This window comes from Emydura macquarii, unplaced genomic scaffold, assembly GCF_026122565.2.
Source record: "Emydura macquarii macquarii isolate MOO-44397 ecotype Brisbane River unplaced genomic scaffold, CSIRO-AGI_Emac_v2 contig_2676, whole genome shotgun sequence".
Lineage (NCBI taxonomy): Eukaryota > Metazoa > Chordata > Testudines > Chelidae > Emydura > Emydura macquarii.
Genome location: NW_027132813.1, coordinates 13,007,468 through 13,031,674, shown reverse-complemented (window position 1 = coordinate 13,031,674; position 24,207 = coordinate 13,007,468).

Here is a 24,207-nt window from a genome sequence, read left to right as displayed (position 1 = left end):
CTTTTAGCGTTTGCTTTTGGGGCAGGTAAACTTTCCTAAGGGTGTGAATTGGGGGGTGATTGGGCTCTTTAAGCAATATTAAGAGCTTCCCTATCCCTGGGAGAAATTCCAAATTATTTATCAATGGTTTTGTTCCCCATCTCCTCAGTGAGTGCATCCTCTTTATAAGACACGAGATTTGACATGCTTTTAACCTAATAATGGGTCCTCTTTCCCCTGGTACTATTACAAATAGTCTCCTTTCCATTAGTTTTGTATCCATACATTTAGATCACATATGCATTTTGTGGCTATAATCTCACCACTGTCAGCCCTGAGTTTTACCTGTTTACTCTCCAATACCTGTACCTTTTCTTTTAGGGCTGATAACACTGTTTTTGGCAACACATTGGCTTGTGCACCAACATCCAATTTAAAAATTAATTAACGTCCCATTTGCTTTCAGATTGATTGTCCAGTCACTATCTGCTGCATCATTGTCCATTGCGCTATGGAAAAGTCATCTGAACTGGTGGTGCTATCAGTGTTCTCTTTATCCATGCTATGCACAGTCTTCAGGTGCTTACAAACTCTTGCAAAGTGATCCATTGCAGTTCTCACATCTGTTCCATATGTTGGGCATTGTCTTGGAGTAGGTTTGTTGCCAGAATATGTGCAGCTCCAAGTACTGGTTTTGGGTGACTTCGAATGCGGCACGCCTTTCTGCCTCAGGTCTCTTTTCTTATGTACGCAGGGTCTGAATGAACTCTCCCCTGTCACCTAGTGATGAACTGAAGGAAAAGACTTCAGGAGCAGACTGTATTTGCATGGACACATCTACCTTGCCTAGGTGTTCAGACAAAGCTGCTTTGCCAAGCTGATCAATTTTGGTTGGTTTTGGGTTACAGTTCACTTTAATATTGAGTGATGGGGTAATCAAATGTTGTTATCCTTATTGTATGAGTAAAGGGCAGCAGAACTGTACTTAGCCTGCCATGTTTGAGGAGGTCACCTTAAACTGTGCCTCACTTGCTAAGCAGGGAGTAGGGATGCCAAATGCCAATGAAAATGAGAAGCGGTGGGCACAGGTGTTCCTACTTTGTGGTGTGTATTCTGTCAAAAGAGTCCTAGACACCATCTGGCCCTCTCTTCTTCTGTGTTTAAAGACAGAGCTGAATGAGCTCACTTGAGAGTCATTGTTTCTGTTCAGTGATTAGAAGAGCTGAAATCACTGCTGAGCAGGTCTAGGAGACTGAGATCTGGTGCAGGGACAGCAGTGAAAGACACTGAAGAGACAGTAGCACAAAGAGATTCCCCGCTACTCAGTGAAATCATTAAGAGCTGCACTAAATGGTAGCACCTCAGAACGTGGCATCGCAGAAGTGGTAGTGTGTGGCAAGCAGCAGCGGCAATGATAAGAGTGGCAGAGTTGAACAACAGCAGAGATAACAGGGCAGTGGCAGCAGAGATAGCAGCAGCAAAGAGCCAGTTGCAGAGGCGGCGGCAGCAGCAGAGGCATTGCTTGATGTTCTCTCCCCTGCCTTTCAAGGGTGGGTCTTTGGTGGCCAAGGACACTCATTGTGAATAGAGTGCAGCAGAAGGAAATGCACATGATGTGTTAATGGGCTATTCATTTGTTGGACTTTCACAAAGTGGCAAATTCAGGCAAAGGACACTGCCCAATGTACTGTAGGGTGGGTGTTTGCTTATGGTTACATGCTTTTGAATCATGGTTGTGGTGTTTTCCCAAATTAATACTTAGTTCCCTTCTAATAAAAGTTTTCTTATGTTATACACAGACTCAATGCTTGCGAGTGGGGAAGTATTGCCTTTTAGAGGTGGTAGTTGGTTTTCTCAGATTACTGGGGGGCAGCTTGAGCTGGTTCTGTTTTGTATTGCTAAGAAGAACCTCTAGATATTTTTGCTGCCAACTCCACCTGGCCAAAGGGTTACACTTATAGCATTTTGGATTTACTACCATGTGTACAGCCTCAGAGCACTGACTTTCCTCCAGAAACTTTGTTCTGGACTGGATGACAGCCTTTGCTTGGCAAATTCTAATTGCTTTGTCAATGGTTAGTTCTGGGTCTCCCAGTAGTCTCTCTTTGAGTCTTTTCTTCCAGATCCCAGTTATGATCCAGTCTCTTATCAGGTACACTCTCCCTTCCCCCCCAATTATCAGAGTCACTCTTCAGCCTTAGATCTATGGTTTCACCTTCCTTTTTTATCTGGTGATTAAAAACATGTTGTTCATATGTCTACTTTTTACGTGAAGTGCAGTATTTCTCAAATTTATGTATTACAGTTTCATGGTTAGCCCCCTCTGCCTGAGTTAACTGAAAATTGTTAAATACATAAAGTGCTTCAAAACCAGCGATGGTAAAAAAATATAGCTATCTTCTGACCATCTTCTTTTTTGCGGGCAGCCATTGCATGCAGATACAGAGTGAGGTGCTGTTTATACCTTCTCTGATTGTCTTCCACATTTCCAGAGTTTAAAACCTGGTGGGGCTCCATTCTCCAACTCAGGGTATTTCTTAGTTCCATTGTACTCCTAGTACTAGGTGATGTTCAGTGATCACTCAGAATTTAAGGTGCTAACAAGAGATTTCCTTTATTCTGTGTCCAATTCCAACTGGTTATGCATAACAACAAGAGCATCACAGTGTCCTGCCCTTGCCTGTCTGAGAAACTTAGCCCTTCAAGACATAGTCCCCAACATCACACCTCTTTCCACGTTCCTGACCACTGCTCGGATGTGGTTGAGAATCCAGCCAATGCAGTAACATGCAATATCATTTGCATCAGGCCAGGACATCACACTTGACAGATTAATAGCTAGGCCTATGTGAAACAAACATACTGCAATAGTTGGGATTGAGATTTTGTACCTGAACAGCAGAGTATTCAGATTTGCTTAGCTCAGGGCTTGATGTTACAGACAGTGATTATTACAGATTATTGTCTGCTAGTTTTATGTTTCATTTTTGTTTCCCTATTTACATTTATTTTCCACCTAATTTGACCAAGTGTGTGCCTACCCCCTTTGCAGATACCATTAAACACAGATCATTAAAACTATAATAGCTCAAGCTATAAAAGTAAATTAAGCACTTCAGAGTTTCTGCTATTCTGTTCCTGAACAGTCTTTCAGAGTCTTAGAACTGGCTGGTTTCACTGAAGCTGGCCCAAGCAGTTTAATGCTGTGATATGTTCCCTTTATGAGAAAAAAGCATATTGTCCTTTAATAGTAAGCCCAGTTCATTGTTTGAGCTGGGACATGTGACCCCTCTTTCTCAGTTGTGGATGTGAGCAGAGAATTCAATGAAGCATTTAAAAAAAAAAAAGAGACCATGGAAAAGTCTACAATATGCCCAAGGAGGCAGTAGAGCACTGAGATAAATTTACTTGATGGCTTTCTGCAGCAGGGGAGAGATAGCACCTGATATTTATGTGATCATTAAACTTTCATGGGCAGTGGACCAATGAATCTAGAGCAATGTCACAAAGCCATCAACCTCAGACACATCCCTGATGTTTATCAAAGTCATAGCCTTTTCAAAACATGGGTAATGGACAGAGCAAAAGAGTTCCTACTGAAATACTTTGCCATAACTTCTGGTATTTGTTAAACAAATGGAGAGGCATATTTATTCAATGACAATGGGCAGTATTTCACCTCTCATCAATTTTTATACTTTAACAGGGAAAATAAAACTGATTATTCATGAAGGAGTTATATTACAACTTTCAGAGCAATCAGTCTATATCTGCTAACTCAGAACCACCTGCACATGAATAGGGGCAGAGAAGAGCAGTAATAAGCTGCATTAAAAACTCTAGCTCCGGAGAATATTTATTTTAGAATTATAGGAAGTGGCCACTGTAGTATCACCTGAGATACTGTTCACAAATAAACCATTATCAAAATAATTGAGGGAAAATGGCTCAGAGATACCTGCTTTTAAGAAGGGGGTGAGGGGAAGTGATCCAGGAAAGTACAGGCCTGCTAGTTTGACCTCAATTGTATGCAAGGTCTTGGAACAAATTCTGAAAGAGAAAGTAGTAAAGGACATAGAGGTGAATGGGAATCAGGATAAAATACAACATGGTTTTACAAAAGGTAGATCGTGCCAGACCAACCTGATCTCCTTCTTTGAGAAGAGAACTGACTTTTTAGACAAACAAAATGCAGTAGATCTAATCTACCTTCATTTCTGTAAGGCATTTGATAGAGTATCACATGAGAAATTATTAGTTAAATTGGAGAAGATGAGGATTAAAATGAGAATTGATAGGTGGATAAAGAACTGGTTAAAGGGCCGACTACAATGGGTCATATTGAAAGGTGAACTATCAGGTTGGAGGGAGGTTACTAGTTGAGTTCCTCAGAGATCAGACTTGAGACCAATATTATTTAACATTTTTATTACTGACCTTAGAACGAAAAGTGAGAATGTGGTAATAAAATTTGTGAATGACACAACGTTGGGAGGTATTGCCAACATGGAGGAGAACAGGAATATCGTACAAGAAAATCTGGTTGACCTTGTAAACTGGGGTAATAGAAATGGGATGAAATGTAATAGTGCAAACTGCAAGGGACTAACAACAAGAATTTTTGCTATAAGCTGGGGACTTATCAGTTGGAAACGACAGAGGAGGAGAAAGACCTGAGTGTATTGGTTGATCACAGGATGACTATGGGCTGTCAATGTGATGAGACTGTGAAAAAGGCTAATGCAATTATAGGATGCATCAGGTAAGGTATTTCCAGTAGAGAACGGGTAGTGTTAGTACCATTATACAAGGCACTGATGAGACCTCATCTGGAATACTGTGTGCAATTCTGGTCTCCCATGTTTAAGAGAGATGAATTCAAACTGGAAGAGGTGCAGAAAAGGGCTCCTAGGATGATCTGATGAATGGAAGACCTACCTTATGAGAGGAGACTCAAAGAGCTTGGTTTGTTTAGCCTGACCAAAGGGAAGGCTATGGGGAGATATGATTGCTCTCTATAAATACATCAGAGGGATAAATACCAGGGAGTATTTAAGTTAAGATCCAATGTGGACAGAAGAGTAAATGGATATAATGGATATAAACTGGCCATCAACAAGTTAAGGTTCAAAATTAGGTGAAGGTTTCTAACCATCAGAGAAGTGAAGTTCTGAAACAGCCTTCCAAGGGGAGCAGTGAGGGCAAAAAAATCTAACTGGCTTCAAGACAGAACTTGATAAGTTTATGGAGAGGATGATATGATGGGACTGCCTACAATGGCATGTGAGCCATTGGTGACTGCCAGTAGCAAAAATCCCCAAAGGCTGAAGATAGGACACTATGGAGAGGGCTCCAAGTTACTACAGAGAATTCTTTCCCAAATATCTGATGGGCCTGATGGGTCTTGGTCACATGCACAGGGTCTAACTGATCATCATATGTGGGGTTGGGAGGGAATTTTCTCCCAGGTCAGATGGGCAGAGCCCCTGGGGTTTTTTCGCCTTCCTCTGCAGCATGGGGCAGTGAGACACTTGCAGATTTAAACTAGTGTAAATGATTAATTTTCTGTAACTTGAAGTCTCTAAAACATGATTTGAGGACTTCAGTAATTCAGCCAGAGGTTAAGGTCTCTTTCAGGACTCGGTGGGTGAGGTTTCTGTGGCTTGCAATGTGAAGGAGTCAGACTAGATCATCATGATGGTCCCTTCTGATCTTAAAGTCTATGAGTATATGAATCTATTCTTACTGGTATTTAGTCCCAAAATAAGAGCTCTCGTTTGCTTTGGCTAATATTGTATCCAAATAATCTGCTACTTCTGCTTCATTTTATCTGAGCCACATTGTGACAGGTTTCCCCAGGGTGCAACCTGGCACTGTGGGACTGCTGTGCCCCCTTAACTCTCCAGCCAGGGCTGTCTCTCACAATGCCTTGTTAGTGACAAGCAACAAACCCCTCTGGGCACTGTTATAACCTAGCACAACAGCATGTGGAGCTCCACACCCAGCTAGATTGCATGAATGTTTACCTGGGTTGCCTCTCACACTGTGATGCTGTTAGCAAGCTACAAACCTCTGTCAGGTATTGCACTTACACAGACATCCACAGGCAGGGACCCATCCAACTGAGTTACATTAATGCTTTCCCCAGCCACTCATGAACCGACGATAGAGAGGCACCAGGCAGTTCCCCCCAGCACCAATGTCTTGCACCCCAGAACTGTATCGTCTCGTGCTGGTCAAAAGCCTGGCCAGTGTAAGTTCATTATTCAGTTCGCCACTTCTTCAAAGAAAAGTGGACATGCACCAGCCTTTGTAACCCGAGCAGATTTCCCAATCACTTCAACCCAAACACACTATTTTAGGTAAAATATAAAAAAGATTTATTAACTACAAAAAGATAGATTTTAAGTGATTATAAGTGTAGGCATAAAAGGTCAGAGTTGGATACTTAAGAAACAAAAGTATATTCGCAGTCTAAGTGCTAAAAACTAAACATGATTTAAATCAAGCAGTGTCTCACCCTGACAGATAGGTCCCAGATCCTCAATACACAAGCTGAGATGCTCCTCCAGCATGGAATCCCCCACAGTTCAAACTCTTTTGTCCTCCAGATGTGTTTTCAGATGTTGAGTTGTGGGGGGAGTGAAGCCAAGTGATGATGTTACTTCCCCTCTTTTTATAGTTTCTTCCAGTTTACTGGAAAGATTTATGCTTATGACAGTGGGGGTCCACGCCCATTGGTCAAGCAGTGTCCATTGTCTATGTGCTCTCTCTGTGAAGTCTTTATTGTAAACAGTTCCTGAGATAGTAGATTCTTTCCTTGATGGGTGTTGGTGAGCCATTAACACTGTCTGGCTACTCCATTGTTATACCTGAATGGCTGGTTGTATATGTTTCCCACCTCACAACATATTTTTGTAACATATACAGCAACACTTCATAACTTCACATAAAATGATAACACATACAATACAACAGGATACTAATGTTCAGTGGATCAAGACTTTTAAAATGATACCTCACAAGGTGAACTCTGTATAAAACATATCATAATTATATGACAGTGGTGAATATGGGATTCCAGGGTGCTGCTTTGAGGCTCAGAGTGCAACACACATCAGTGATAAAAGGATTCCAGGACAAAGTCCCGCTAGATTTAGCAAGTTCCTGTCATCTTCATGTGGTTTTTGAGTTTGAGCGGGGCCAGGTGTGAATAAGTCAAAGGATGTCTTTGGCTTCTTGTAATTGTTCCCACCACCACCTTTGGAAGTTGGGATCCTGGGCCAAAAATCCATTCTGAAGCTTCAGAAGAACTTTGACCACCCACTATAACATGGGAGGAGCTGAGAGGAAGGGGGCAGAAGGCAGCAGCAGAGTATGTAGGGGCTGAGGAAACCACATGTACGGCTCCCTGAAGGAGATTAGGAAAGGGGTTAGTAGGGCATCTGAGGGCTCCCAGAAGAGAACCTGGGAGGGTGAAGTAGCCACAACTCTGGTCCAAACCTGATGTAAGGTCTGTAACACATTCCTATTGTCCTATAAGTCTGAGATATTAAACCTTGAGATTAGAGCCAAAATCCAGTGGATATTTCAGGCCTGGCAAGAACACAGTTATTTAAGGAGATTTACTTGGCAAGATGAACCTAAGTGTATTTGATATTAGAAAATTGTTTTGTTGGCAAAATAGAAAAGGAAATTACTCATGATTTGATCCAATGCTAACCACGGTGATTACCAGCATTTTCTAGAATGAAATTGTAAATGTACTGTAACTTGTTCAGGTAGTATTTCTAGCAGATTGTTGGAAAGAATCAAGATTCTAACTGAAGATTTGCATTTTTAATCTAGCTTGTTTTACACAGACTTGTCACTGGTTGACTGTCTAGCCTGATATTCAATGTGTTATGCTGGCCTTTTATGCCCAGGTCCTCAGCAGAACCTCAGAGATCCATTTCCCTGGACAGGAAATATGCTTTCTGGAAGCATGTGACTTGTTTGGTCTTTGGGTTGCGGTAGTAAAGCTCTTACCATCCTATCTAATCTCTCTAATTAAGTTTTTTTAATTTTATGCCCCTCACCATACTGTCTGAGATGCTTACAAAGAGATTGGTGTATACATTCTCATTCAAGGAGACTAAAGAAAAGACAATATTGGTGACTTTAGAATAGGCTTTATACATTTCTTAGCCAAAAGATATGAAACATGATGGTATCCACTACAGCAGGATGAATTTTTTCAGCTGAAACTTTTTTCAGTGAAAAATACAAATTCAGCAACATTGAAACATTTCACCAATTCACGTTGGTTTTGCCAAATTGTGAAAAAAACAATTCTGAAAAAGTCAAAATGTTTCATTTTGACATTTTCAGGATGAAATGTTTCAATTGTTTGGTTCAAAATGATTTCTCATTTTGAAATTTCCTTAAATTGTATTATTTTTTTAAAAAAAGCTTTAAAAATGCTCAAAATTGAAACAAAACATTTCATTTTGGGAAGAATGTAATATTTCCCTTGACCCAAAATGATTTTTTTCCTCAACTTTTTGATGCATTGAAAATATTGAAAAATTTCATTTTTGTGGTGAGCCAAAATAAAGTTTGATTTTGATTTTTTGGGAATGCCAGTGAACCAAAAAATCTGTTATTCACTCATCTTTAGTGGGAGTAACTCAGAAAGGGGTGGCTGAGTCATCAGTACTCTGGAATATATTATAGGGTTGATTCTGCCCAGGATTTTAAACTTGGGGATCCTCAATCAATGGCAATAAAAAACAACATTGTGGATTAGTTGTATCATATGTTGGTCATAGCTCAATACATTGCCATATAGCTGCTGCTGATTTGTTCTGTATATCATTTTAACTGCCGTTGGTCTGGTGTATCTGAATTGGATGATGTTAAAATGGAATTAAATTTTATATAACCTAATTTGAGTAGAAAGCAAGCTGTGCAGAAGGGGGTTCCCCATGATGTTGCCAGATACCTTTATGAATGAATGATCATAAATTCTGCAATATTTCTTCTGTCGGGACATACAGGCCAGAATAAGATGGAGAAAGATACTGGTTGTTAGTGGTTACATATCCCCAGACCACTCTGCTGCAGTACACTGATAACAAATGCTTTATATTATAATGCATCTTTGAGCCTTATTCCAAAAAAAGTCTAATGCATGCATCAATACAAAATACACATTTCCATCGGCTGGCCAGGAGCCTGGTAATTTTTGTCCTGATTCACAATGACAACTCAAAGTACAAGTGACCTATTTTCAAAGGTTCTCAGAGGTTTACTACCAGCAAGCAGATTCCCCTGAAAAGCACATACGAGCATGGGGTGACAACAGTTTGCCATGCACAACAGAGTAGAAATGAACAATCTGAAAATCTAGGTATACATCTGAACGTGGAGATGTTGAACTACCTATGCCGTCACTTCAAAAAGTCAACATTTACTCACAATTATCTAGTGGAGTCTGATACTTATTTCCCCATAGATAGAATTTCCTAATGGAGGAGAGCTTTTTCCTTCAAACCATTCCCAGTGGTTGTTCTTCAGTGTCTATGGAAGAGTGGAACTTTGCTTTTAAAAATTAAGCTTCTAAATTGTACAGAAATTAACTTTATAAAAAAATTATTTCCTGAAAAACTTAATTGCTCTGATTTATTAAATCTATTGTTTTCACCTGTAGTAGTGAATGACTTGAATCATCCAGCATCTGATGACAACAGCATTGCTGAGTTATCCTGAAGTCATCCCTGCTCCTCATGGTGTCATCAATGTGGTTATCATGTAGTTATCGCTAAGTCCCAGAGCTGGGGAAACTCATTTTGCTAACAGTAGAACTTAGAGTTTGCAGACAAATAAGCTGTTCGTCTTATTGCCTGTTTTTGAGCAGCACCACGAGCCCCCCAGATAAGGGAGCACCAGTGCTGCAATTTGGTCAGGCACTTCTGACCTCATAGAGGAAAAGAGAGAAAAGAAGCCCCTGGAAGCCCTCTTTCCTGGACTCGGTAAAGAGAATTCACTGACTGGCACCCCTTTCCTTTGGACTGGGGCAATGCCTGAGCTCCCTGAAGCAGTGTCTCTCCCTCTGGCCTCATTCACAGATGGGAGAGAAGTACTTCTAATGGAATAGTGACATTTTCCAGTTGTACCGCACAACATGCCACTTAATACAGCTGTGCAAAATTTCATTATAAAGCCAAAATGATACAGAATTCCTCTGCTTTGGGAATTTCTTACATATTCTAATCTTGGGTCAGCTTCTTTGGAAGTTTCACAAAATTGCAGAGCAAACTAGGGTCCATTCTCAAGTGAATTGGGGCAAATTCTGGATTCACAGCAAAAATTGAAATATCCTTGATCTGGGAAGATCAGATGAAGATCTTGACTTTCCCCAAGTTCGGAAGTATTTGAATTCAAGATACCATCTCTGATCAAAATGATGAACAATTTATGCTTTTATACTGATGCAAAAGCAGGTAAAATGCAGAAGTTTCAATTGTTTTGTACTGAGTTTGGGGTTTAAATAAACCTAGTACCAAGAGATTATGACAACCTATTCTATTTCAGAAGCTTTTGGAGAAGAACCCGATCCACAACTAACAGCTGAGCACCCCTGAACTCTGAAAAAGCTGGATCCAAGCTTTGCATTTTGGTCCATCTAAAATAATCCTTACACCAGACAAACAAAAGGGGACCTATTATTTATTTGAATTGCAATAGCGTTCAAAGGTTGTGCCAGATGCTGTACAAATACATAACAAGAAAGAGTTCCTGCCCCCACAGGCTATGTCTGCACAAGAGAATGGAAGCTCTGGTAACTGACTGTTTTTACTGAACCACATTAAGTATAAACAGTTCAATGTGTTCACGTTTGCCATGCTGAATCAGCTGAAGTTTTGCCCTGTTTTCATTCTAATGTTCACCTACATTTCTTCAGTTGCAATGCCATCCGGTTCCTGGTTCAGCTCCAAGAAGCCATGAATCCTGGGGTATTGTGGGATAGCAATGCAGGGACTAGCTGAACTGTTTCAGCTTGTCTGTGACCACACTAGTAGTAAATACTACACCGAGCCAGTTAAGCTTTAACTGATTATTAAATCTACTGAAAGCTAGTCTGTTCTAGCCAGTTACTAGACCATTTGTAAACCATTTGAGGCTCTCTTTACATAAATAAAAAGTGTCCTACAATGATTCTAGGGACTTTAACCAATTTAATTTCTCTGGTGTAGACCAGACCAAAGGGCTTACAATCTAATATAAGACAAGATATAATGAGTGTGAAAAACAGTGATAAGTGATATGTAAAATGGAAGATTAGCTTGCATTTGCTTCAGCTAAGCACCCAAAAATGTGTATTCTTATTGGAAGCCTTATATGAGATACCAGAATGTTTTAGCTCTGCAAAATATGGGCCAGCTAGCTATGTGAACAAACTTTTTGTTTGGCTTCCAATATTTAATAGAACAAAATCACCATTGCCATGAGAAGAGTTTTTGGTACGCCCCTTTTTTTTGCTCTCATCTGGAACCTGAGAGTGTAGAAAAGCCCACAGACAGATAACTATATACAGTAAAAGTTAAATGAACTTTTTTAAACCTCAGAAATGGCTGAATTTGGATCTGGGGTGAAGGTTCCATAGGGATGAAATTGTCTCTTATTTTAGCCAAACAATTTTATCCCTTCCAAGATGCATGATCATCTTTTCTGTCACTTAGCATCATAGCCTCATGCAGTATAACATTGCAGAAGGAAACGGCAGACATACAATGAGCAAATTATAAGGGGAAAGTACACATTACCCACCAAAATACCTGCCATTACTTTCAATAACTATCCAATTAGATTCTTAGAGAAATGGCTCATGAATCATGTAGAGGAACGGATCATTTCAAAATATATGGGAACACTTTGTGAATCTAAATAGTGTAATATTCCAGTACTCTTACGTCTATTATTCATTTTAATTTACTTTTACTTTAGAATATGGGTAATGAAGCTCCTGTATTTTATCTTACAGCTAGTTCCTTCATTTTGAAATGGTTGGAAATATAAAAATTGGAATTATTTGAATTAAAATATAAATGAATTACAGATGTGCTGGCAGTCAAATACCAGCTAGTCTTGAAGCGCTTGATGAAAGTAATTACAATTCACACCTCCATCCATTAAAAGAAAAACAAGCTGTTGCTTCTTTGTATTTAAATTCAGAAATCCTTACTCTGGAAAAACTCACAGCTGACAGACATTGCACCTTAAGTAGTGATTCTTTATCCAAAGAATACCCCTCAGCCCAAAGGAGCACTGGAGAAAGGAAAAACTGGGCTTGATTCAGATCTAATTTATGTCTGTGTAAATCAGAAATAGCTCTGTGGGATTCAATGTAAATCTGGTATAAGTGAATCAGGCCCTGTGTGTTTAAATAAAAAAATACCTAGCTCTTATACAGTGATTTTCATCAGTCAGTCTCCAAGTGCTTTATGAAGGAGATCATTATCATTATCCTCGTTTTCCAGATGAGAAAACTGAGGCACAGAGTGGTGAAGTGATTTGCCCAGCATTACCTGCCAGCAGCAGCAGAGCCAGGAATAGAAACCAACTCTGCATCCAGCATGCTCTCCACCAAGCTGCACCCCCTGTAAATGAATTTTATTTGTATTGCAAAGGATCTGAAAACAGCCTGTATCACTTTGGATTGCAGTGTTGATACTACTACAATTTATGTCATGAATGAAGCCACAGAGAGTAGAAGAATGCCTCTCAACCCAGGATGTGGGTGCATTCAGGATCTGATTCTGCTGAAGCCCAAATGACTTGTCTGCAAATCCTTTTCTTTATTATTTTGTCTGTCTGCCACTGTCAAATTACCCATCAGAAGGAGCACATGAGTGGAAGAACTAGTGAGATCCTTGGATAGCAGGATCCCTTCCTTCTTGTCTCATCCCTTTCTTGACACCCAGTCACTCAGAGTGAGAGCACTGGAGACTCCTCCGCTTTACAGAAATGTTAAGAGGCATCATAATAGAAAGAGCTCTCTTCACTGGAAGCCTCCTGGTTTCTCCCCATCCCATTTCCGACTCAGAGGAGACATCTCTATGGAGGTAGCCGCACTAGCTAACTTGATGGCAAGGTCCAACAGCCATTTAGGTTAAATCTATAATATATATATATATATATATATATATATATATATATATATATATATATTCTGGAGTACACATGAAAGACATTTTATACAGAGCACAGGGGCAAATCAAATGTGATTCAGAATAAGGCAAACAATAAAAATCATCATCTAATTATATGCTGTCCTGCAGGCTCACAGCCAAGGGATCATTTTCCACCTTCCCTCAGTTGCTCCTCACATTTGAGCTCCCTCAAAACCCTGCTACTTCTCCTTGTACACCATCTTCTAAATCTCTCCCTTCCTCTCTATTGCCTCTGCTAAATCTCATTCTCTTGTCTGGACCCAGAAGCAGTTGAAAGCAATCTGCTGCCATATGCAATGCTTCTGTGTGCCCCCCACTCCCATGCCTCTCAAATTTGAACCAGCCAGTCCTCCTTCATGGCAGCCATGCCATATCTGCCGCCCTACGCAGCTACCAAGAAATCTGCCAACCTAGACATCTGCCTAATTTGCCTATAGCTAAAGCAGCTTCAGCATGGACTACTGTAATTTCTCCTTTCTGGCCTCACCATTGCCACTCTCTTCTCTCCAATCTACACAAAAGAAAATTGTCTTCTTTGCATGCTGCTATATTGATGTTACCAGTGCCTATTCATGTTCCCCCACCGGGGTCTCCTTTCATTCTGCATCAGTTGAAACCTTCCCATCTTCCCACAGAAGCTTGGCACTGAGTATATTTGTTCTGGTTTCCCACTCTACCCTATTTGTTCTTTACTCTCAGCAAATCTCTATACAACCGTAACTGTGGAGCTACTCTGACACCTCTGAAATAGCTTTCCCCCACCCTGGCATCACATCCCTACCTTTCTACTTTGTTTAGGTGATGGTAAGATGCCAACTTTTTTTTTAATTTCCTCTATAGGAAAAGGAGCATTTTCAAAGAGCCCAAGCTAATTTGTTAAAATCTAGTTTAAAAACAGCTTGGTGCCTGCCAGCAGACAGAGCAAATTGTGTGACACAACCCAGTGAAACCACAATCAAGTTTCCATGATGCCTGGCTGTTAACCAGATTGTCCTAATTGTGTAGATGGGGCCATAGTGTTCTCATGATTAATTTGCAAAAACGAGACACCAGCTACTGGAGGAAAGAGACTGAGAGCCAAGTAACCTGAGAGCAGAAAAAGACAGATGAAAAGTGTGCTTGGCTAATTTTCTCCCCTGTGGTTACTGTAATGTTTCCACTAAACAAGATGAAGAAGGAGTGAAGGTGAATAGATATAAATTGGCTTTGTGGAACACACAGATATGTGTCATTTTTCTTTAAACGTATAGCAGAAACCAGGCAGGAGGTTGGGGCTGGAGAAAGTAACCAGGCAGATTTTCTACAGTTAAGGTAAAAGAGATGTAGAATAGTTTTAGGGATAATACATTTTTCTTATTCTCATAAAGCTTCTTGTTCAGTATTAGAAGAAAGCAACAACTTCTATCCTTAATTCAGAATTCTGTCTCTGACTTCAAGGGGACTGAAGCATATACTTAAAGTTAAGCATATGGGATGGACATAAGTGTGTGCTTAAATGTGTTGCTGAACTAGGAATGATGTGCTGCTTTACCACTGTCACACGACAAGCTGTGAACAAAATCTCACTGTGGGATGGCTAGAAACACATTACAAGAAGAATAACATTAGCAAGTTCGGTAAATCTCTAGCACTGCAGCCAAACATGCTTTATCCTTCCAAGAAGAAATAAAAACATCAGAAAGTAAATGAATTGCACCAGAGCAGTGAAGTACAACATGTCCCTAATGTCCTCTTTGAAGGAGTGTATGCATCATAAGGCTTTGTGATGTGGTATGCGGTGAGGTCAGCTAGCCTGCATCATGCTCATATGAACAGTCTGCTTGTTACTGAAGTGCAGCAATAACAACAGCAAAGCGAGCTAAACAGGAGTGTCACACATGGGTGTCCATGGTTACTGACTCTGGATAAACAGGTACCTTACAATTCCAACCCCTAATGACAGTCAGGACAGAGGGGAACTCAGAACTACAGTAATGGAGGCCATGATAGATAGATAGATAGATAGACGGTCCATTATGACTGTGTGCTGGCTGCAAGCAATTATGGAAATGGTCATAGAGCACCGATGACATGTGTCCAGCTGCATGTTGAAAGTAACACGGGGTCTTCCTTCCTTTTCTTGACACTTTTTCTCCCATTCTCTATGAAGCTCCCTGCCCTTTGTCATCTCTGCTGACTTTGATCTTGTGGCTCTGCCATTCGCTGATTTTTCCCCTGCCCCTTTCCTGCGTAATCCCTTCTTGCACTGATAGTGTGCACAACTTTGCACATAATTTAAAGGATCCAGAGGCTTTTTTATTTTACATGCTGCTTTTTGCAAACACATACTGGTGGCGATGGTGGGGGTCATAAATTCAATACTCTGGGATTTTTCAATTGGCTATACCCAAGTTGCCATGTTACATGACCACAAAGTGCAGCTAGGAAATAGCATCCCCAACCCCTTGGAAATCAGGAGGGGGAAAAGGGGTTCATAGCATACAAAGATTTTTGAATACCTTATTATATCAGTGCAGTCTGTCCTGTTTGCCATTCCTTACACACTGCACAAGGGATAGGCTAATGATTAGGCATGGCATGTATTTATCTTATCAACCATGCTACTCATCCAGTTGCCTAAAATATGACTACTCTTGAGTTTTTGTCTCCTTTTATGTACAAAAGGTTAGAGGGAGAGAGAGAATTATGCCTATGTCACATGTTTACTCTACTGCTGGTTCACAGATGGAGGGAGATTTTCACTATGCAATTATAAAAACCCTGTAATATTCATGTTGAATGTTTTCAGGTTTCTCTAAGTTCTGATCCTCCCTTCTCTTATTTTTCTCTTTACAAAATAGTGAAACATTTGTCCGATTTAGTGTGGCTGCTCAGTTGGCCATATTAGTGCATCTCACTCAGAAAAGAACACAGGAGAAGAGTGGTATTTATTTTTATGCCCACTGAATGTCAGACCCTCCATTTCTGTTTTGCAGTGATTAGTGAAGTCTCTTTGAAGATCAGATTTACAAGCTATTCTCCTGGTCTCTCAAAGAATGTCAAATATTTCTCAGTTGGGGTGTTTCTGTACTTGCAGCTCAAGTTCCAGATGTAAACATCTGCTCAACTCAACCCTTGTAAGGGTAAAATTGGAGCATTTTCTTATATGACCATGTTTGTCTTCCAATTGCATCTGTGCACACCAAAAGACCATACATGCTGGTCCCTGAAACATAAAGCATAGGTGAGTTCTGCCATATATAGCCTATATTCTCTGTAAAAGATGTATGCATTGATTGACTTCTGCAACTAGCATAATAATCTACATTCCCTTAGGTAACTGTTCCCTTAGTGAGCCAGGCTCTGCATCGGCAGGGAGCCAGTTTGGTTGAGAGGATCCTAGTGCACTAAAAAAAAAGCTACTTCAGAAGATTGCTTCATTTAAATGACCTTCAAACTGGAGCATGGTAGGCGTGCTGGTGCAACACACAGGAACTGTTTCTTCTAGACCCGTTGTAAAAGGCCAGTTTCAGTAGTGATTCGAATTGACTGAACTATTTTCAGCAAACATTCAATCAATGTCCCTTTTTTTGCAGACTTTGATTTTTTTTTTTTAATAATAATAAAATAATTCACAATTTCTGCTATATAATCAGTCACTAAAATCACCTGGTAGCATTTCTGCTTTAACATCGGATGACTCCTAAATGTCAAAGTGCTTTCTTGATGGCTACAAAACACTCGTGGCGGAATACTTGTGTGACTGGCCTGACAGAACTTCACAGAAAGCAAATAAATGAGTCATGAATAATACTGAAGTGACTCAATTATTTTTATTCAAATGTATTTTATTTTTCCTCTTTATTTGCCCAGTTCTAGAGCTAATGTACAAGTTATATAACATATTAGCCATAAAATGGATGCGCCTGTACGTGGCAAAGTAGGGCACCTCACAGTGAGCTAACATTTAACTTGATGCCTAAAACAAATATAATTTACACTGTGTGGTCAAATTCAATCCTGACATGAGTAACTGCCCCTTCCATTGCAGCTGTGTAATGTTGTGGCTGGAGTAAGCACAAGTCAGTTCAAGGGGGTGTCCATTTAATCTTACAACCTCCTGCAAGATGTTTTTCCTGCTCCACCCATCTGTTTTATTGACATGTTACAGTCACTCTGAACATTGGCTGACTCCAAATCAGCAAAAATCATGCCGTTTTGCCACTCCCACTCACTTTAATGTGAACTTCTACCCAGTGTGTAATTTACTCCCCCATTTATGTCACTGCTGGATTTGACTCGGAGGCTTCCATGGGGTGTTTCACCAGCTTTCTCCAAGCTGCTTTTGGCTTATACACTGGAAGTTTCTTATGGTGAAATTGGATACAGTGACCACATTATAGTGAAGTCACTGTGCCATTCTGATTAGCCTGAACATCTGCTGACAGGGAAGTTGTTCAGTGAATAAAATGACTTCACTATAAAATAGGTACTTGCAAAAGTGTCCAAAGAGTGAGAAACAACTGTTGGGCAAAAGTATAGCTATGAAGCTAAAAATTCTGTCTTCCAATATTTAACCTGTAGAATACAGAGTGGTGAATATACTTGCAAATGAAATGATTGGCATGTTTTTTAAGGCTAAGGATACAATTTTCAGAAAGATTTACTTGACTTTGAAGCTTAGGTCCCAATCACTTCCAGTGAGATTTAGGGCCCTAAATCACTTAGGCGCTTTTGAAAATTTGACCCTAACTCTTTATTGGAAGCAAAGTCACAATGCAACATTCAGGCCTTTTTTACTTCAAGCTGTCACAAACGTGAGGCCAGATTCTGCCAATCTCATGTTGAATAGTCCCTTAATTCTCAGGCAATCCCACTGAAACTGAAGTCACTAGGACTGTTGGAAGAGTAGGGGACTGTCCACTCAATCTGACTAAGGTTAACAGAACCTGTGGATTAGGGTGGAAGGGGATTGGATGAGGAAAGCAGCAACATGACCTAGCAGGCTCTTCCATAAGCTTGGATAAATATCCACATTTGGAACCTTTTAATGTTCTCTCATCACTAGATTGCCAAGTAGCTTAGTTGTAGTTAGCCTGCTATATAATGCACTTTATAGTTTGGTTGTGGTGAGGCAGGTTTGTATTGGGGCTTCACATCTAGTTTGGCTAGAGTGAAGCTGGTTTACAGCATGCTTTGCTTTCACCTGTAATTTGGCTACTGTGAGGCTGGTTTGCTGTATGCCTTTGCACCCGGATTGGCTAGGATAACGCTGAGGTTTGAATGCTGTTTATTCTGTCACTCTTTTAAGTAGAGTACAGATTATCAGGATGTTTTGTATGCAGTGTCAGGTCCTGGTAAGAAGCAGGCTGTTTTATCTGATGCCACCCCATAACAAAAGCAAACAGTATAAGAATCATTATGCTCTCTGCTGACGCTTGCTCCCCTCATTTCAGCTGCCCCAAATTCCATTTTAAATTCACAAGACTCCTCAGATGAAAAGCGCAGGACCTGGTACAGCTTCCCTGACCACCTTCTCATATATCTGTAACCCACTGTTCAGATTTCCTTCTGTGCCTGACCCACAGAGGTTGGGATTCTGTTTCAGCTCCCAGGTAGGAGATTTAGGCACTGATGCTCCAAATTGCTTAGGTATTTCACTCCCCCTGAAATCAATGCCACTTGAAATACCTTGAAGAATGCCACTGAAATACCTTGAGTCCTTCAGCCAAGATAGCAGCTGTTACACATATATTCCTGACCACTTCCATCCCCACCTGAGCTGATGTACACGTGCTTGCTCGTAAAATTATGTGCTTATAATTTTTATATACATGTGTGCAACATACTGTGTTTTGCTCTGTCCCTCTCAGTTGTCCCTCCATAAACTAATCTGGCTAAATCTAGTTGCCACAGGGTTGTCACTTGAAATTTCAAATCTGCAAAATGGTTAAATCCCAAATATCCGAGTTAGGCTACCTCTACGCTACAAGCGAGGGCTGTGATTTCCCTGCTCGCAATACATACTTGTATCAGAGCTAGTGTGAGTATAAATACAGGGTCATCATGGCTGCAAGGGTAGCGGCAGTAAAGGTGTGACTGAGCTGTGCTGAGTACAAACCCATCTGAAACCCGTGGGTGTGTACTTGGCAAGGTTCAAGTGCTGCCACTAGCCATGCTACTGCAGCTACACTGCTATTTATGCTTACACTAGTTCAATGAGAGCTGATGCAAGTATGTGTATGCAAGCAAGGGAATCAGAGCCCTACCTTGTAGTGTAGACATAGCCTTGCAAATGAATTTCACAAGCCAAGAGGAAAATTTGAAATATTTGAATCCTCACAATAATCCTGGAAAATTAGCTTTTGACTCAATAAACAGGTTAAAAAAACTAGTATAATTTTGAGTACAAAATGTAATGTCCTGATTACTTTCCATTGGAATTCTCGCTGGCCTCAAAAGCACTTAAGCGTGTGATTAAATTTAAACATGTGTTTAATTGCTTTCCTGAATTGAGATCATATTGTTGGTCAGGAGGTAATGATAGATATACACTATTTTGGTAGATGTCTACTCATGAGACATCTTCTATGATGCATTACACTTTTACATCATATTTTTCTTTTCTATACTATGGCTTATCTACTGCAGTGATTACTATTAAAACTTCCATTTTAGGTTCTCTTCTCAGGTCCCTGAAGTGACCTAAATCACATCCCTCTTCAGTGAATACTCAGTGAATTAAATGACATGAAATTCCCCTCCAACACACAGTAAAGGATATATAAACACATGCCTCTCTCATGTATCAGACTGTAATCATCCTAATCACATAAACTCAGCTTCTTGTCTTGCAAACTGCATAATTTTGATTTACGCATGTCACTGAAGGGGGAATCCAATGGTGAGTTTTCCAAAAAGCAGATATAAAAAAAATAATGGAAAGCAATATGTTCTTTGTGACTCAGAATCTGCACTTCTTTAGGGCGTGGAATTGCCTCCCAGATGAGGTTAGAGGCATGTACTTAGTATTGAATCTGATCTATCTGTAGATCTCTGTGAACATATCATGATATCTGCAGTATCCAAAGAACTAAGGTAGTGGTCTGAAAGAATCATGAGGAAGGGAAAATAACTCCATGCAGAAGGCTTATGTACCATTTATGTCTTATTTTGAGTATAGACTTTGTGCTGGTGCTCTGAAAAGGGGTGAATTTCACCTAGAATGGGTACAAGGATAAGAAGCCTTTCATCATGGCAGAGAATTCAGACTAAACTGGGCATGGCTGACAGCTGTCATCATCAGATAGCTGTTCAGTGACATTTCTGAAATGAGTTGGCAGTCTGAGCCCAGCTCCTGGTAGACAGATGATCACATCATAGAAAAATACCAGTAGGGCCATGCTAATTAGAAACCTTGTTAGCAATCTCCACAAAGAGGCCAAGGAGACTCAACCTACCTCTAATCCTTACAGGCAGGCCTTCCAGTTCGGCATTAAGACACCTTCGCAAGGCAGAGTGAAGAAGCTTGTACAGCAGCTGCTCCTGCTGCAAGGCAAAACCATCATTCCCTACTCAGGCATAACTCCCATCAAAGTCAATGGGAGTTCTACCTGAATAAAGACTGCAGGACAGGAACCCCTGGAAAGACCTGCAGCTAGGTCAGATTCAATAGACTATGTGCATTCTTCTAAACAGAGCTAGAAAGGAATTACCTGCATTCCATCCTACCTGCATTCAGTAAAGAACATAAATATACTTGACTTTAACTTAACTTTAAGCATATACTTAAGATGGTCCCTATTCAGCAAGTATTTAAAGAAGCGCACACTCTAGCACCTTCCCTCCAACAAAAATTCACTGTAGTATAAATAAAATTAAAAACAAAAAACAACATTAAAAGAGCATTGAGGTCCAATCTCAAATATTGTGATGCTAGGAAATACTAGAATTCAGGGGGCCCAGGCAACCTTAAGTCAGATTCTTTGTGCATATGCATTATGAGACAGTTTTTAATTATACGATTGCAAGCTATGTTTTCCACAGAACCCCTGCCTTATTCAGTGCAAATTCAGATAGTACTCAGGAAATGAATCAGGCTTGATAGTTAATGTGTAGACAACTGGCATGAAAAATTTAATCCCAAATTATTAAAGTTTGCCAGTTTATATGTAACTGAAAACAGGGTTTCAGACTGGAAAGTTTGGAGCAGGCTTAACTATAGGCATCACTACCTGCACCACCTATAACAGTGAAATTACTCCAATAGAAAGCACAGCTTGATTTAAATATTCATCACTCCCTTTTAAAAATCCTGTTATATTGTCATAAATATGTACACACTAAGCCACAGTAAGACTCTAGGGGTCTATTGATGCTTAAGAATCTACAGGAAATGAACAAGACCTTTAAGAAGTCAGCTAACTGGGATGTCAGATAGTGGATATGTTTCCTGTAAATCCTATGGCAAAAATATGTTTATGCTGAAGAAATACAAATTCTAAAATGTCAAATCTGCTTCAAGTCCTGAAAAAGGTCTATTTGATTGCAAATCTCTTCAGCTGGAGAAAAAATACCAGGAAACGATAGGACTGAAAGTCAATTTGCTTGCAAATCTCTGCAGATAAAGATGACAATGGAATAGAACTGAGAAATAACATGTGCATCATTTTCTTCATTTTGTCACTGCAGCCTATGGATTTTTTCCTAGAACATATCAGCAACGTTGGAAGAGTTTAAAAAAAAAACCCACCACAGCTGGGTCTGCATTGTGTTTATCTGCACAAAATTTAGATCACATGCTTTCTACATTTTGGCAAACGGACAGTGCTGTGAACACAAAAATAAATGGTTTAATTTCACTCCCCAAAAAGTAAACTTAAACTAATTAAAGTAAACAAGATTCAACTATTATCATCACTTCTGATATCGTAGGTTTTCTTATATGGTACTCATTTCAACAACCAGGGAGGTAACAATATTAATATTGTGCACTTACTTAGCTCCTTTCAAACTTCTCAGTTTTTTTACATATGTTAATTAAATCTCACAACAGAGGAGGGAAAGTATTATTTATCTCAATAAATCATCTTTAAGGCAGAAATAAATATTTTTGATGATCTTTTCATTCAGGAGAATGAATATGCCTCATAGACAGAGTAGTGACAGTTCAAGGTTGACATGATAATGAATGAGACACATGTGCTGTGTGATTCCCATCTGACTCATTTTGGGGTTGTTGGTGGTATTGTTATACAACAAACCAGATTAACTACATGAATCTAACAAACCATATATGCAGCATACAGCCTGCCTGGCTGACTGGGTGAAACAGTTAAAAAAGCAATATGGATGCCATCAGGCATAAACAGAAACCGGCAATTGAAGCCTGTGCATTTCGTTTTTCACATGCCCCCCCACACTGTTATAATCCACACTTGGGAAATCCAGCCAACCATTTCCATTCACTCGCCCAGATATTCCTGTTTACCTGGCAAATCTTCAGTGTCTGTGCTGCCCTTTTAGATGGGAAAAGTGCGTGGCAGTGCCAAGAATCAGGTTTGCAATGCGTGGCTGCACCTGGTCTCAAGGCACTGCACACAGTCAGCACACTCGTGGCGGCTCTGTTAGGCTTCTTCATCATTCATGTGAACCTCATGTTTATTTTTAGTGCAATATGTGGCACTTTAACCAATTGTGGGCCACACTGTGCACAACAGGTGCACAACAGGGTGAGAAGGGTCTGAGAAACTTATCCTCTTGAGCCCCACCATGCAGCAGTTGCATACAAGTGCAATCTGAGCTCTGCAGAGCGCAGGATCTGCTCCCTGCTAGAGAGCTGCTTAGGTGCTGGTCACCCCAAAGGGAACAGGGAGGAATCTGGGCCTGCTTTCCCTCTCCTACTGACCAGAAGAGGTAGCCAGCGTGAAGGAGGCAGAACACTGCATGTCCTAACAAGGTGCACTCCAGCAGCACATCTGGGAGCTCCTATTGTGCGTTGTGACTGCATAAGTACATGCATACGCAAGTTCGTCTCAGTCCATATCTAGTGAATTGCATGTATTTTCCCCACAACCCTCCTGTGCAAGGGGCTGGGATTAAATCTGGCCAAAATCTATCTGGTACAGAATGAGGCCATTCATCTTCTCCATGGTTTAAGCTGCTGTGAGCATGTTAGGCCCATGCTCAAGTACTTCCACTGGCTCCAATTCAGCTTCAGATGCCAGTTTAAGGCCTTGGCTCTAATTTTCAAAGCAATTAATGGATCAGACCCCTGCCACATCAACAACTGAATTTCAGTCCATGAATTACCAAAACAGCTACCCTCCACTTGGACAATGCAGATCACAAAGCCCAGGATGAAGCATGTGAAAGCAGGGGACCAAGCATTCTCTGTTGAGGGGAATTGGCTGTGGAAGAATCCTCCAGAGGAAATCAGGCCAATTCAGACCAGCTTTAGGAAATGCTGCAGAACCTTCCTCTTCACAAAAGCCTTTGCACCATAAGAATGACCCTCATAATACTGACCCCCCCTTATACCTCTGAGCCAATCTCTTCTTCCCAAAAAGAGAGAAAATTGATAAAATCTAAAAATAAAAAAAAACATAACCTACCCCAAGCAGAGTTCTGACCCCATAAAGGGAGAAGCACCAGAGACTCCATGAAGTCCACAGAGGACTTGCCTATTGTTATGGATTTTACATAGAAGTTGTTCAGATAGTACAGTGATGGGTAGCAGTATAAAACCATAAGATAAGATATGTGGGTCCATCCTGCATGGTCAGTTCTTCCTTAAATTGAAAGAATGCTTCTCCCCTGCTGGTACCTAGCTTTCAATAGCCCCAAACATGGACCAATGCCTTAATGGCACAATCTGGCCCTAAACAGGGTTGAGACATGAAGCCAGCTTTGAACGTTCCAGCCCTTTTATTTCATCAGTGATTTGTTGCTTTATTTAGGCCTGGTCTACGCTACAGAATTAGGTCCACATAAGACCTAACAATGTCAGTGCACACACTACAGCCTTGCTCCCACA